The 14,923-nt window shown below is 33.2% G+C and overlaps 1 protein-coding gene across 1 annotated transcript in view; it reads left to right on the top strand.

The window, feature by feature from the left end:
- Positions 1-14,923, top strand: part of FOXP2 (forkhead box P2) — a 541,506-nt gene that overhangs the window by 149,603 nt on the left and 376,980 nt on the right. The window contains exon 3 of the mRNA XM_032401732.1: positions 7,712-7,802. The gene's annotated coding sequence lies outside the window, so the exon portion shown is untranslated. The remainder of the gene's footprint in view (positions 1-7,711; positions 7,803-14,923) is intronic.

The following is a 14,923-nucleotide window of genomic DNA, read 5'->3' as shown; positions in this document are numbered from 1 at the left end:
AAGTCATCCAGGGTTATCAGACTCCTTATATGGTTGCAGCCGCGCATCCTGCAAGTGACTGGGAAATTCTCCATCGGGATCCCAGTATCCTAAACCTTTCTGATGTAGGCTGAAAGACTTGCCCTGAGGTTGGAGTTCTGGATCTCTAGACTGCCTGCCTCCTGGTGACTGCATCACATTTTCTTCTGGTTTGAAAGAGATGGACAAACTAAAGAAATGACCCCTGAAAGAGATGGACAAAGCATCTCCAGTGTCAGGAAAGCAGCTACAGAGGCATTGTCCTCCACGTTAATATTGTCCACTTACTTCTGTGTGATCTCTTTACATACTTAAGCACTCTGTTATTTGCTGAAAATGAGACCTTTGTGTCACCAAAAATAAGAGAGGAAAATGAGACAGTGTAAAACCAGGGATTTGTTCTGAGGATCACACGTGGTGATCTGATACTCAACGTGGTTCTTTCTCGTAAAAAACAATTACTGGTCAGCATCGAAAGGAGGATGAGCTTACTTATTTTCTTATCCAAGTAAAAAGGAAAGGAAGGAAGTACCAAAATAGGAAGGGATGAGTAAGAGAATAAAAGAAAAGAAAGAAAGCACTTTTAAGTCTGATGCATTTTTTTTAAGGCTTACGCATCCAACTACAATAGACTAAAAAAAAGTCAGACCTATATGGTGTTCTGTATAATCTGATTGTGTTTAAATCTGCGTTAGTAATTCTAGAAGTAGCATTCTTGAATTTTTCTTTGCCATTTTCTTCTAATTTAGTCTTAAATTCTCAGTCAAAAACAGCAAAACCAAAGTGGTTTTTCGAAGGAGTTCTCTTTTATTAGTGGTCCATTTTTTGAGCTCCCACTGAGCATATACCTCTGCAAAATCAATTAAAGTCAACTCCAGCCTGTGTTTGGACCTAGGAGCTTGTTTTCAACCTATTACCTATGGTTTTAAAATTTTTTGAACTTGGGTAAGAATTCAGACTTTAATTTTATTGCCTGAAGTGCTTTTTCTCCCCTCTCCAATTTTTTAATATTTTACTCTATTAGTAATGCTGTCAAAAGTACTGTGTGGTTTTTCTTTCTTCCACGATGTATTGGAAATACCAAATGATATTTATGCTACTTTGGAAACTTATTCATTTTGACTGTTATGACATCATGTATTTACATGTTTAAGGTTTATATGACTTTCATAGTTCTGATCTACATTGTGACAACTATTTTAATAAAACAGTACTAATAAGCTTGGGAGTTTTTTATTAAAGTTATGTGTCCTATGAAAAGTGAGATATGTCTACTTGATGAGCCTTTATTTTAACTTTAATGTCATCGAAACTACTTACTTCCAGTAATTTTTCATAAAAAGTAGAGAAAAATGAAAATGTATTCAAAACTGCTTTAGCTTTTAGAATATAAGTATTTTTCTCTTTATTACTGCATGAGAAATTCAAAAGGGCGTTTAGATTTGATTCAGGCAGGTGTGTCCCCTTTTTTCCACCTGCCTCGTAAATAATTATTTTCGCATGGAAAATTGCTATTATAGTTGGTATCACCCTGTGCTTACTTTTGCTTACACAGTATCACATTTTAACTTATAATCTCTCTCTGGCTTCAGGAAATATCATTCATTCAAAGGCATGTTTACTGCACGCTTACTCTGTCCTTAAGCAGTCAGCAGGGAGAGTATCTTTTATCTCTGTGTCTCCAGTCGATAGTAAACCTGGTGCTTAATAGGTGTTTAGTATCTGCAATGATTGAAGAGGGAAAAAGTCTTTTGTACAATTTGAAATTTCAGCCATTGCTGTTCAACAGATATAAAGTTTCAGTTATGCAAGATGAGTAAGTTCTAGAGATCTGCTGTATGACATTATGCTTATAGTTAACAATAGTGTATTGTGCACTTAAACATTTATTGAGGCTAGATCTCATGTTAAGTGTCCTGACTACAGTAAAAAAAGATATCAATGAAATTTAATTTTAAAGTATCTTTACATATTTGCATAGATATAGTAATGCATTTTCACACAGTTCCACCTAGCTTTTGCTCTGAGTGAAATCCAAAAAAGCAGAATCCTAAAAGTAAGTGTCCTGTCTTTATCTTTTCCTTCAATGACTGCCTATTCACCTTCCACCTTATCTATGTTATGTTTATTCATTTAATTTTGATTTTTACATTCTCTGACTGAACCTGCCTATAAAATGGATATTTTCAATTCAAAACTAGAAACAAATTTATAAATGTAAAAGGCATTTGTTCTATCCCTGAATAAATATGTTTTGAACTGTACCCAGAATGTCAGCAAACTTAACTTTCATTGTGGCTTCAATTATTTTCAAGGTGAACTTTTATCTCAGTTCAATTTCTATGACTTTATCTCCTTAGTGGTTTGATAGGGATGTGGTAGAACCTGAAGCCTTCTGTGCTCCACCTTCTTAGATCTGGATGCTATTAACTGTGGGGTGGGTCAGCCCAACAAGAATAAATCTTGCATAGGCCCCGTTCTGCAGAGATAATAATGCTTACATGATTCACCCGATGTGGCTAAATGATAGTGAATCTAAGTTTTTATTGGTGATTGGAGTACATCTTTTTAGCAATTCTGGGATCTCCCTTTACCTTCTACTCCATAAAGATGGCAGGAGGATAATTTGAGAACCAAACTCATAGAATAAATTTCATGTAGATTAACTATAATTAGTATTTATGTGTATATGTTTATACAAGCTTCAAAGCTTTGCATCTTGGGCAGTCATCACTGCAGGACAGCTCCAGTATTAGGTACCAAAACTAAAAATCCTACTTTATTAAGGTGTAGGTTAAATCACTATTTTTCAAACTTTCGAAATGGTATTCTATACTACGTTCTCAATATTATTTTAATTTTCAAAATCAAATGAATATTGTGCCATAGTAAATCAAGGTAGTGGAACAGAACACTCCTTTGTTTCCATGTCTTAACCTTTTTTGAAAAATCACTGAATTAAATTTTGTCTCCGGATTACAAAGGCAGTATCTGTCCTGGTTTAGATACGTCTGTTTTATCTAAAATTTCAGTTTTAGATTCCCATGCCTATCCAGTTCCATGTTGATTAGTCAATGAATGAATACATTCATTCAACAAATATTTATTGACTGCCTACTATGTGCAAGGAAGCAGGTTGGGTTTATTGAACTCAAAAGTGAATTGAGCAGACAAGCATCCCTGTGCTTGCGGACTTCACACGGTTTTAACCAGAGTTGGGTTGCTAATTATAGTGATGTTAGGTATCTCTGAATGCAGTTTCATAGTATTTAACCTTTGCAGAGCCAGCTTTTTAAAAATCTAAGCTGTTTCCTTTCTTAATATTTGTAACATCTGCACAAATGATAACAATATGATGTTCCTCTCATGTAAATGCCTGCTGGAAAATGCTTTCTGAGCCCTTCCTAAGTTTTGTTAGGAATAGAACAGCTGTTCATATAGAATATGGACTGTCTGCCTTCTGAAAAGTAACTTCCCCTGTTCCCCAGAAGCCCATGGTTGTTTCTTTTATCCTGCTAGCTTACATCCCCATTACCCAACAACTGGAATTAAACTTAGGCGTTTGTTGTTTTGCTGGGGTTTTGTTGTTTAACTATTCTCAACGAAGTGTTGGTTATACTATCAAGCCTTTGTAACCGATGAGCAATTATTTGCTTACTCTTATCTGGCTAGAGTTAACTAGCTTGTTTCTAGATAATAAAATAATTCTTAGTTCTCACCATTCCCCAAGAAGACCTATACTGTATAATATGAAAACAGAACTGAAAATGTTAGTGCGGTTTTTACTTTTGAGCATCAGTTTACACATTATAACCTACATAACAAATGTATTTTATTTACTTCAGATATTTTTAGTATATTCTTCCAAACTGTGGGATTCACAAGACTAAGGATTTGTGTTGTGCTATTTTGCGGTAGCATTCAGAAGACACTTATTTTACACTTAAGCTTTGTACAATGTAATTTTTTTCTTTTTTGTTTAAAAAACAATTAAATGATAGTATTTCTTTTAGGACATATCTTCATTTTTGTTAATTAAAAGACAGGAGGGTAGAAAATAGTAACAAAGAATTCCAGTGACACATTAGAACACTAAATCTCTTTCTTGAGTATCAGCGAGTTCTTAGAAAAAATAAATACAACAAAACTAAACCACCTAGTAATTGTTCTCTTCATCGAATACAGTTTTTAAAGAAAACAGGTCAAACCCTTTGTGAATATCAGAGTGATGATCTCCTCTCCTACCACAACAAACGTTAAATAAATTCGTAATGCACTTTAAAAGGCTAGAAGAAATGTGTAAATGTGAACCACATAGGGATCCTTTTATCCAGAAATTCTTCTTTGACTTAAATTAAGTGCTGCCTATATATATTCATATATATACCATGTTGCTCAGTACACTGTAATAACTATTCATTACGTATTCCTCATTATACTGCACACTATGAAAGCAGGGTTATGGTTTTATCTTAGAGCTTGGTCAACCAATCAATGTGTGTGAATGTGTGTATGCAAGAGAATTCTAATTAGCCTCTTTAGCTCTGGTTTTGCCTTTTCCTTTACTGGCTGAAGTCGTTGTTGCTGTTTTTTAAATTAAGTGATCATTATGAGAATTGTGATCAGTAATCTATGACATATTTTATATTTTCTTTCTTGAGCTTTAAGTTACTAAAATAATACATACTTATTTAAGTAATATAAATAATATTAAATAATAATGATAAATTAATAATGGTTATTTAAATAAAATAAAATTTTATTTTAATAAAAATGCAACTGTGTATTATTGTGGTGATAACTTATTTGTTTACTTTTAAAATTAGCTTCTTTATCTTTTGTATTTAATTTTGACTTTTATCAAAGAAATACATGCACACAGTTAAAAAATCAAATGACAGAAGGCTTATTATAATGAAAAATAGCATTCTTCTGCCTTGTATCTTCCTACTACCCAGACCAACTATATAGAAGTAACAAGTTTCTGGCATTCATATCCACAATTTATTTTATATATCCATAATTGCAAATGATATGCTTATTGCTAGTTCTTGATTTATCTATTTTTCAAATTGATATAATGAATAATGAATTCATTTCAAATGAATAATGAAAATGAAGAAACGAGTGAGAGAGAAAAGCATGCAAATAAAAAAGTGAATAAAATCTAAGCTAACATATTCTACAGTTGATATCTGCATAGGGTGTTTTGGGTCCATAAAGAACAGGTAAGTATTTTAGGTCTCCCAAATTACTTTAAAGAATAACTGTATTATTTATGCTTCCATTACCAGTAAACAAAAGAGTGCTCATCTTTCTGTATTCTTGCCAACACAGTGTAGAATCCAGCATTCAAATGTGCTCTTCTGATGGCATGAAGTGGTATCTTACTGTTTTTTTTTTTAAATTTGTATCTTCCCAATAACTAGTGATTTTGAACATTTTAAACTATACTTGATAGCTGTTCTAGCTTCCCCCTCTGAGAAACTGCCTGTTCAGGGTTTTTGCTCATTTTTCTATTAGTTTTCTCTGAATATATATTTTAATATTAATTCCTTGTTGGTTTTAAGTCTTCTCTCAGTTTATTTATAAAATTTATCTATGGTATCATTCATTGAAAAATTCTCATTTGGTTTGGCCAGATCTATCAATTTTATGCCTTACTATTTTAGGTCTTGTTTCAGAATTATTTTTTAATTTTAGGTGTCAAAAATAGTCACCTAAGTTTTTCTATTAGCTTTGAAAGGATAGCTTTCACATTTAAAACCCTTTAATCTCACTGGAATCCAAATTCGTACATGGTATAAAATAAGGAGCTAAGTTTATTTTTTGCCAGATTCTGAGACGGTTTTTCTTTGTCCATACAATAACTCAGCACCAACCTTTTCTTTTACTTTGTGATGTTACCTTATATAAAACTCCGATTGATATGTGGGTTTATTTCCAAACTCCATTTCCCTGTCTGCACCTGGCTTTGGCAGTAAACCTAATATTTGGTAGAATGGATTCCCTCTCTTTGTCCTTTATTTATTTATTTATTTTTTAAAGATTTTATTTATTTATTTGACAGAGAGAGAGAGAGAGTGAGAGCAGGAACACAAGCAAGGGAAGTGGGAGAGGGAGAAACAGGCTTCCCGAGGAGCAGGGAGCCCGATGCGGGGCTTGATCCCAGGACGCTGGGATCAAGACCTAAGCCGAAGGCAGATGCTTAATGACTGAGCCACCCAGGTGCCCCTCTTTGTCCTTTATTTTTGAAGTTTACTTTGAGCTATAGCATATACTTTTAAAGTGGGTTTGTGGATTTTATTTAAAAATCTAGAATTTATAGATTGATTTAGGAAAATTTGATATCTATGAAAATGGGAAGGAGAAAATAAGCCAATATGGAATTAGGAAATAATTTAGATTGCTACATATTAATAAGAAATCTATTTCTTTTGGTGGCATATAGCAGGCAAAAAATTATTATGGAAGAAAGATTAACACAAGGGAAATCAAGAGGGGAGCCTGCTCATGTGCAAAATTTTATCATTAAGAGACAAATGAACAATAGAAGCAATAGAGAAAGACTGCTAGAATGTGAAGAACAGGCATTTGAATTACCTTAATTTTTGTGACTTCGTGTTAACCTTGATAACTAAAATAATGGTTTCAAACTATGCTTTGCAGAATACCTGAGACTTTGTAGAATACCCCCAAGGTACCTGGGAAAAGAACGGGTGGTACTGAATACTGGGGGCTCTGATTCAACCAGAATACTTGAATACTTCATTTTTATCTGTGTAACTAGTTGACCCGTCACTAAGATTTTATTGGAAGAAAGGATTTTTAGCCAGAAGTGTTTGGAAACAATTTAAATAAAATTAGTGAAATGTCTAAATGGTATATGATGTCATCCATCCTTTTCAATGCCTGTGGAAGGCATTGCTAATAGAATACAGGACTCCTTCCTGCTAGACTCAGATTTAATCTCCATATAGCTTTCCATGTGGTCACTAACAATCAATCAAGTTGGTGTGTCAATCAAAATCCATTTATTACCTGTGTACTATTAAATTCTGTAATTTTGTTGGTCCTTAAGAACACTTATTTTAGCCTAAGAAAGGTATGAGCTAAATCTTTCAGATTAAAGAAGGAAGAGACTAGAAAAGAGAGTTGCTAAGTAGGAAATGGGTCTAGGAAATACTCATTCAAGTAACTATTAAGGTAATAACCCTTACATTGCAATTATAAGGAGAAAATGCTTATGACCAATGTGTTAATTGTGGAAAAGCCTACAAAGCTCATTAAGTATGTGTTGAAGAGGCAATTGAAATCAGTCATGTTTTCAGTTGGGAATCTTGAGACATAAATAATTGTATTCTATAAATTATAAAATTTAATCACCAAAAGTTTAAACCTGCCAAATCAATGTAAGAGTGGGAGATAAAATCTGCATCTCTTAGAAATGCATCCCATGCTGTCTCCATGGTCCTTGCTTTGGTCCAAACAATAGATTTTAAACTTCTCAAAATTAAAATGTAGAAAAGCATTTTCGTACATATTTGAAGAGTTCCAAAGCAATGAATGCATTAACAGTTATCTTTATTTGAGTTTGAGTATGTTTTATGTGCTATGAAGTCATTGAACTAATTGTGACAAAAATTTAAAATTAATTTTTAAAGCACTGACAGTTATTTGTTTCTATTAACAGGGCTATTCTAATGTGATGCTGGGATTGAGTTTACCTAGGACTCCATATCAAGGTTGACTCGAAAGTCTTGTGGAAGATCTGGGAGAAATTCGTAAGTGGCCTTTTGATAATTCTTTTTGGTTCGTTGTGCTTTTATCTGTTTTTCTAGTGTTTATTTTATTCTTTAATTGTTTGGTTAGGTATCTTTGCCCAGATGTTAAAGTTATTAGTGAACCACAGAGACTTGTGGTTCCTATAGTATGACTATAGGAATATTTACCACTGTCGCTTCTCTTGCCTTTCCCATTTCACTCCTTGCTGTGCTTTCCCTTCCTATTAAACTTGGTTTCTTTTTTTTTTTTTGAAAATTATTACAAATTTATGCAGAAGATGAATTTGGTTTTGAAATATTGAAAGGAAATGATTAGTCAAGAAAAGCACTTGGATTATTTTTGGTTATCATTATGCGATTTTTTATACTCATGTTTTCAGTATTACTTTATTAAGATTGAGTTGATGTTGAGTTTTTTGGGGGAATCTAGAAATGCCAAAAATAAAGAGAATAATGTACTGGTAATGATTTTTTTTTGAAACTTTGATTTTTCTTAGAAACTTTTTGAGATCTAGCAAATCAGCTGTTTAGAAAGCATTTGTTTTTGTTTGTTTGTTTTTAATGTTGTACTTCTTTAAATCTAATGGAAATTTTCCTTGATGTTTACAGTGTCAATTTAGAGAACTTTAAATCCATTGTTTGGTATAAAACAAGGGTCACAGACATGGCATGAGATGCATTTCCAAAAGATGTAGATTTATTTCCTACTCTTACTCAATATATAATGTTTCTGTAGAATTATTTTTTCAGTGTCACCACTGAACTATGGTATCAGTCAAGCAGTATGTTATAGCTGGCCAAATCTGTAAAAATATAATTATAAAAAGAAAACTAAAAGAAATTTTAGGTGAGCAGTTTATATCATTTCTCATCCTAGTCTTAACCCCAAAGAGAAGGAAACCATGGTGTCTGGTTTCTTCTGAATTATTTTTATTTCTTTCCCACCCCACCCCAGAATTCTTTATCAGTGGGGTTCACCGAAAGTGTAGGACAGGCCTCAGGATCCTTGTTGTTCTGCCTATATTGCTCTACCCATTTCTGAAACTTTCTCCAGATGGAGGTTGCGTATCTTCCCTAAGAGATTTTTTTCAGTGTGCTTGAATTATATAGTCAAATATTTCTCAGGCATTTTACCTACTGTTTTGCCTATGGACTTCTTATTTTGTACCAACTTTATTATTTTGCCAGATATAGCAAGAAAATGATTCCACATTTATTTAGGATTTAAGATTGTTAACGCACTTGGCAACTTTTTACTTCATTTTACTCTTTAACTAACTCATTAATTTTACTCTTGCATTGCTTATGACATAAGGATGACCTTATTATCCTATGTTTAGTAAGTGGGGAAACTAAAACACAAAGAATTTAAATGATTTGGGAAAATTAATATAGCCTGTTGTGATTTTATAGTTAATAATAAATAATAAACAATTAGGTATTACTAGACTATCTGCTAAAGCCCAATCTTTTTTTTTTTTCTGGGTTAAGTCCTTTATGCTTACTATAGACAGTGGCTTTGTTGATACATTCTGTCTTTGTAAGAACTTTTAATATTTAAATCCTCATTTTTTGAGTAATAGGACATTTGTTTTAATAATAATAGGGAGATTTAAGACTTGTAAGTGGGAGGTACCTGACAATGAACATCATGAAACCATGAAAGAAATGATTTTTAGAAAATAGTCTTTTTCCCAGAAGGGAAACATAAAAAGGTTAGTTCTCAAAACTGCCTCTGTAACTTGCTAATTAGACTTTTTCTAGGCGTATGCTTATAGTAGTTTTTATATTTTTAAATGAAGACCAGCCACATATTGGTGGAAATAATGCATATGCAAAATGGCAGTGGTTCATCTTAATGAAAAAATACATTCCGAAAAAGTGTTTTTTTTCTTGGGAATATATAGAATTATGGACCCTAGAGCTGGAGGCATTATGACAAGAGAAGAGTGGCATGATGGAGAGGCAAGGATTTGCGAGTCAGGTAGATCTGGCTTTGCATCCCTCTAGCCATATGCTAGCATTTTTAATCAACTTTGGTTAATTTCCTTAAATTGTTGCATATCGGTTTTCAAATTGTAAAACCAGGGACAGATACAATGGTTTGTTGGATTATTGTAAAAATTTAACACATGATATGTAGTTGTTTTCAAGAAATACCAGTTTTTTTCTTCAATTGCCCCTATTGTGTTCCGTCCCCTCCCCAAATCCCTAAAGTGAATACTTGGTTGAATCTTCCTCTTTTTAAGCAATTTCTTTAGCATTATCCCCATTTTATCTCTCAGAGAGGTTAAATAACTTGCCCTAGCCTCTACTTCTAAAATGGTAACTAAAATGTTATTTCATATAACTTACAACTGAGACCCATTGTGTGTTTGGGTCAAGTGGTGGTTGGCTGAGTGTGGATGTATATGTGTGTGTTTTACTTCATCATAGTCACAATTATTTTCAGAGTTTCCATCATTAGAGTATTAAATTCAATTAAAATATAAGTTTTAGTTATTTCAGTGTACTAGAAAGAAACTTTATTCTCATACTTAGAGAAATTGCTATAAGCTTCATAAATACTTGTTAAAAATTAAGCATCATACATGACAATATATTGGCTCAAATTTTCAAGTTATCGAAAAGTAAATGGACCAAAGAGGAAGCTGATTTGGCTGACGAGGGTCTGGGTCAGTGATTTCTACTCACGGCATGCTGATATTCCTTAGCAAGAAATAGAGTGGACAGAACTGCAGATAGACAGGCTATAGAGTGTAGCTTTGAGAATGGAGGCTTGGAAATCAGATTGCCTAGATTTGAAGCTTGGGTCCAGGACAGACTTACTGTATGTGAAACCACGGACAAACCGTTTAAACTGTCTAACCCTTAATTTCTGAGTCTAGAATATAGAGATAATAGGACCTACTTTACAGAGTAGGCTTGAGGACTACATGTATAAATTCATATAAACATGTATAAATTCATAGCAAACATTACAAAAAAACTGGGCGTTTTATTTCCTATTGTATTAATTTCACAAGTTGACTGTAGTTTCAGGCTATTTAGCAAATATGCTGTATAGCATTCTAACTTTGGTCCAAGAAATGGTAAAAATGAGATAATTCTGTAAATGTGATTTTTGTGCTTTGGTCAGCATGTGTATTAGTTTTCTACTGCTATATGACATATTACATATTTAAAAGCTTAACACATATACTTTTGTTAACTCACAGTTTCCATGGGATAGGAGTCCAGGTACAGTTTAGCTCAGGGTCTCGTAAGGCTGCAATCAAAATATTGGCCAGGCTGCATTTTCAAATGGAGTTCAGCATTCTTTTCCAAATTCAGTGGTTTTTGGATGAATTTAGTTCATCAGGGTTGTAGGACTAAGATCCTCAGCTCCTAGAGGCCATCTACAGGTCTCATGCGTGTGACCCTCTCCATATGCAGTCCACATTATAGTAGCTTGCTTCTAGAAAGCCAGTAGGAGAGTCTCTACTGTGTGATAGCAAGATAAAGCCATATGTGTATGTGTATGTATGTGAATATAGAGTGTGTTTATATGTATTAACATAATCATTGAAGTGACATCCCATAACCTTTGCCATATTGTATTGGTTAGAAGCAAGTCATAATCCTACCCACATAAAAGAGGAAGGAATTCTATAGTGTATGAACATGGGGGCCACCCTAGGGTCTGTCTGCCACAGCATGATAAACTTCTTAATTTAAAATTCATATAACCTATTACTTTAGATGTTTACAATTAGGTACTATTTAATAAAAAGAAATATTGTCATTAATGGTAAACTTTTATTCTCAGTTATGCTTATGGTGTTACTCCTAACAGGTCATTCCTCCCTGTCTAAGATTTATCCATTATTTCATGCTGGCTAACCCAAGGCTAAATGCAGCCTACCCTGGTATTTTATACTCTCCAGAATCTGCCAAAACCCAAATACTAACCTTTTCTCTTCATTATTCTGATATAGATACCTTGAACTGCTTGCCTTACACTTGCCCACCTTTTTGTCAATTCACATCCTATTGTTTTTTTCTTTTCTCTATCTCTTTAAAGCACATTTACATCTCTACCTCTTCATTGTACTTGTCCTGTTTCTTTCCTCCTTTTCAGCCAGCCTAGGGCTTTTCCTGCAGAGCATCATACCTTTCCATAGATTTCATCACTGTCCTTGGCTTTGTGGGGAATGTAAGGATTAATATTATACTGAATAATGATCTCTAAAGTAAATGTAATTTGATAAGCATGTATATTTGTACGATAGTGAGCCAGGTGAGAAGAAAACATGAAATGTTTAGATTTCACCTGTAATACTGGTTTTCTAATATGCAGAGGCCCCTTTTAATCTCTTGCTTGTTGATCACATCAGTGTTAGAGAAGTGTACATTTTTGGCGTTGGGTAGGTCTGGCTGCTGGTCTGGTACTGGTTCTTTTGTAGAAGAACTGATTGGAGTAGTTTAAAACACTCTTTTACAGAATCTGAGCTTGCAAAATCTGTTCTACTAACCTATCATGCTAGTTTTCTGTTACTCTTCTTTAATGTTGTAAAGGACAGAATTATATGGAAGTATCTGGATATATGAACACATATTTGGGGTGTTATGCTTTGAAATGTTGAGTTCACTAAAAAATAATACATTTGGTCTCCAGAAAAGTGGGTTGAGAAGTATATATCTGCAAGTCCTAGAGCAACATTTTTTTATAAATTCATATTAAACCGTTATTCCAAGTTTCACTCTTACTGATTCTACTGTGATCATAGAACCTGGGCAGAAATACAGCATTATATTTAAAAAAGGTGGAAACTTATTTCTATCAAAAAAAAAAAGAGTTTACATTTATAATTTTAAGTTTGCGGTTTGGAGTGATCCACTAATAAAATTTCTGATACCATTATACACAACATCAAAATATGGATTTTAACTGGCCTGCTTTTCAATTCAACTGAACATTAAGTACATTTTTAATGGTCTTATTTGCTGGAAAGAATACCATTACAATAATCTGCCTTTTACAGCCCATATCAAATATGAACCAGCATCACTTATTACAAAGTTTGTGCTTTGGGAGACATTTTCACGGCATCTATCAGTACTGCCCCACATTTCTTGGAATTAGTCTTTAATGATATCATTTTCCAAAATGAGTTGTTGCTCAAACTTACTGATTGTTTTGTGGTTAAAATCTGATCCAGCAGCTATATTTAAAATGTCATACAAATTTGTAAGGAAAGATCCCCTGAAACTACTGTTAACATTAGTAATTGTATGAAAATATTGTAGCAGAAATGTGATGCAGCTTGATTTTTTTTTTTTTTTTTTTAGTTTTTTCCCCCCCTATATAATATCTGAGGGATGAATAAAAAACCTCATTTTTAACTGTTGGCAATTCCAGTTTTTACTATTGTCTGCTGGAGAACAGAGGACTATTACTGTAGGTGTCATGTAAAATAAAGTTGGAGGCTGAAGCCTTCTTTGTGCTGTCAGCCTTATTAAGGAGCTCTTCATGTGTTGAACCCAGCACCCGGCATTGTATAAGTGATGCATGGGAGAGCCTTGGGAGACCTTTCTCTCTCTTCACTGTGGCTTTATTAGGTCTGGCTCACATGTTCGTTGTTGCTCTGCCTATCCAACTTTCTAGCTGCAACTCCCAGCACAGTAGGTCTAATATAGATTGACACCTTTGCCTCAAGACTGATTGAAACTTGTGTCTCAGAGTTGCTAATGCTCACTGAACCATTTTATTGAAGATAAAGTAAATAAAATAGATTGCCATATGAGAATTCTCTGAAATCCAATGGAATAATTTGGCAGGTTTAAGCCCATGAAGAAGGCAAAGCGGTGAAACAGATGTGAATACTTTTTATGTTCAGTATATCAAGGGATAAATATTCTTGTTATATTGGGCCTAAATATTCATTTTTGTCCCTACAATTAAATGTTAACCATAATTCTCAATTGCCATATTATTTTTGGTCTTAAACAATGGGTCCTCTGTAAGAAAGTTATGTGAATAAAAACTTTTGAGACTACAATATTGTGTGATGATTTTTTTCTTTGCCTTTTCCTGCTTAAGTGCATGGATCAGTAGCCTCAGATTATTTAATAAACAACACAAATGAATGGATTTGCCAAAGTGCACTCTAGAATCTTAAGGTTGGAAAATAACAGTAAACCTTAGCCTACTAAAAGATGCTAGTAATCTTGAGTGTTTTATTCATTAATTAAGAGTATGTGTTCACATGAGAGCAACCTTTTTTGGAAATAGTCCTATGAAGTTTTTTTGTGTTTTGCTTTTTTTTTTTTTACTATAACTATTAGATTTATATAAAGAATTTTAAAATATATATTTTGTGTATATTATCATCTGAAATAATTTAGGAGGAAAAAAGAAGTTAAAGTGACCTTAGCATCTTGAATTCTGTGAAATTATAATGACAATAGTATATGATACCATAATATATGTTGATATATTTAATTTGTAAATTACAAGGATCTGAGCATTTGCCTGAAGATATGTGAAAAGTCTGATGCAGAGAAATGAAGATCTCTTATTTGATTGCCTGGGTCAGATTAAAAGTAAATATTTACAGAAGAAAGATCAATAAAAAGGTTTTGTTGGAAAAGTTTCTGAATTTGCTAATTAAATATAGCATTTCTCCTCAATCTTATAAAGAATCTGTCAAATAAATACTTTCTTCTGTAATTTCTCTTGTGTTTTTTCCAAATGCAAAATAGTTTTAGTTTATACCCCTCTTAGATGTATAGTTCATTTAAAAAATTTGCTAATACATTTTATTCATTTGTTTCTTAGATAATGATTCATGCTTACTTTTTAGTTATATCCATTAAATACATTTTTCTTGTCTCTAGGTACCCAGTAGCCCATCAGTTCTCACAACTATGGACTATTTATGGTATAATAATTTCAACTAACTCTGTCATCAATTAGATACAAAACATGCAATTTATTCTCATATAAACAATGAACCATCTTAAATATCTGACAGTCTTTTTTACCATTGTAAATAATGTTATCTATCAAGAATTGCTAGTTCTTAACCATAAGTTTGACCCTTTTTCCTCCATAGGACTCAGTCAGTCCCAGGGTTCGG

This window comes from Phoca vitulina, unplaced genomic scaffold (genome assembly GCF_004348235.1).
Source record: "Phoca vitulina isolate PV1807 unplaced genomic scaffold, GSC_HSeal_1.0 scaffold4, whole genome shotgun sequence".
In the NCBI taxonomy this organism is placed as follows: Eukaryota; Metazoa; Chordata; class Mammalia; order Carnivora; family Phocidae; genus Phoca; species Phoca vitulina.
The sequence above is the reverse complement of the archived record's forward strand: the minus strand, read 5'-3'. Positions and strand labels throughout refer to the sequence as shown.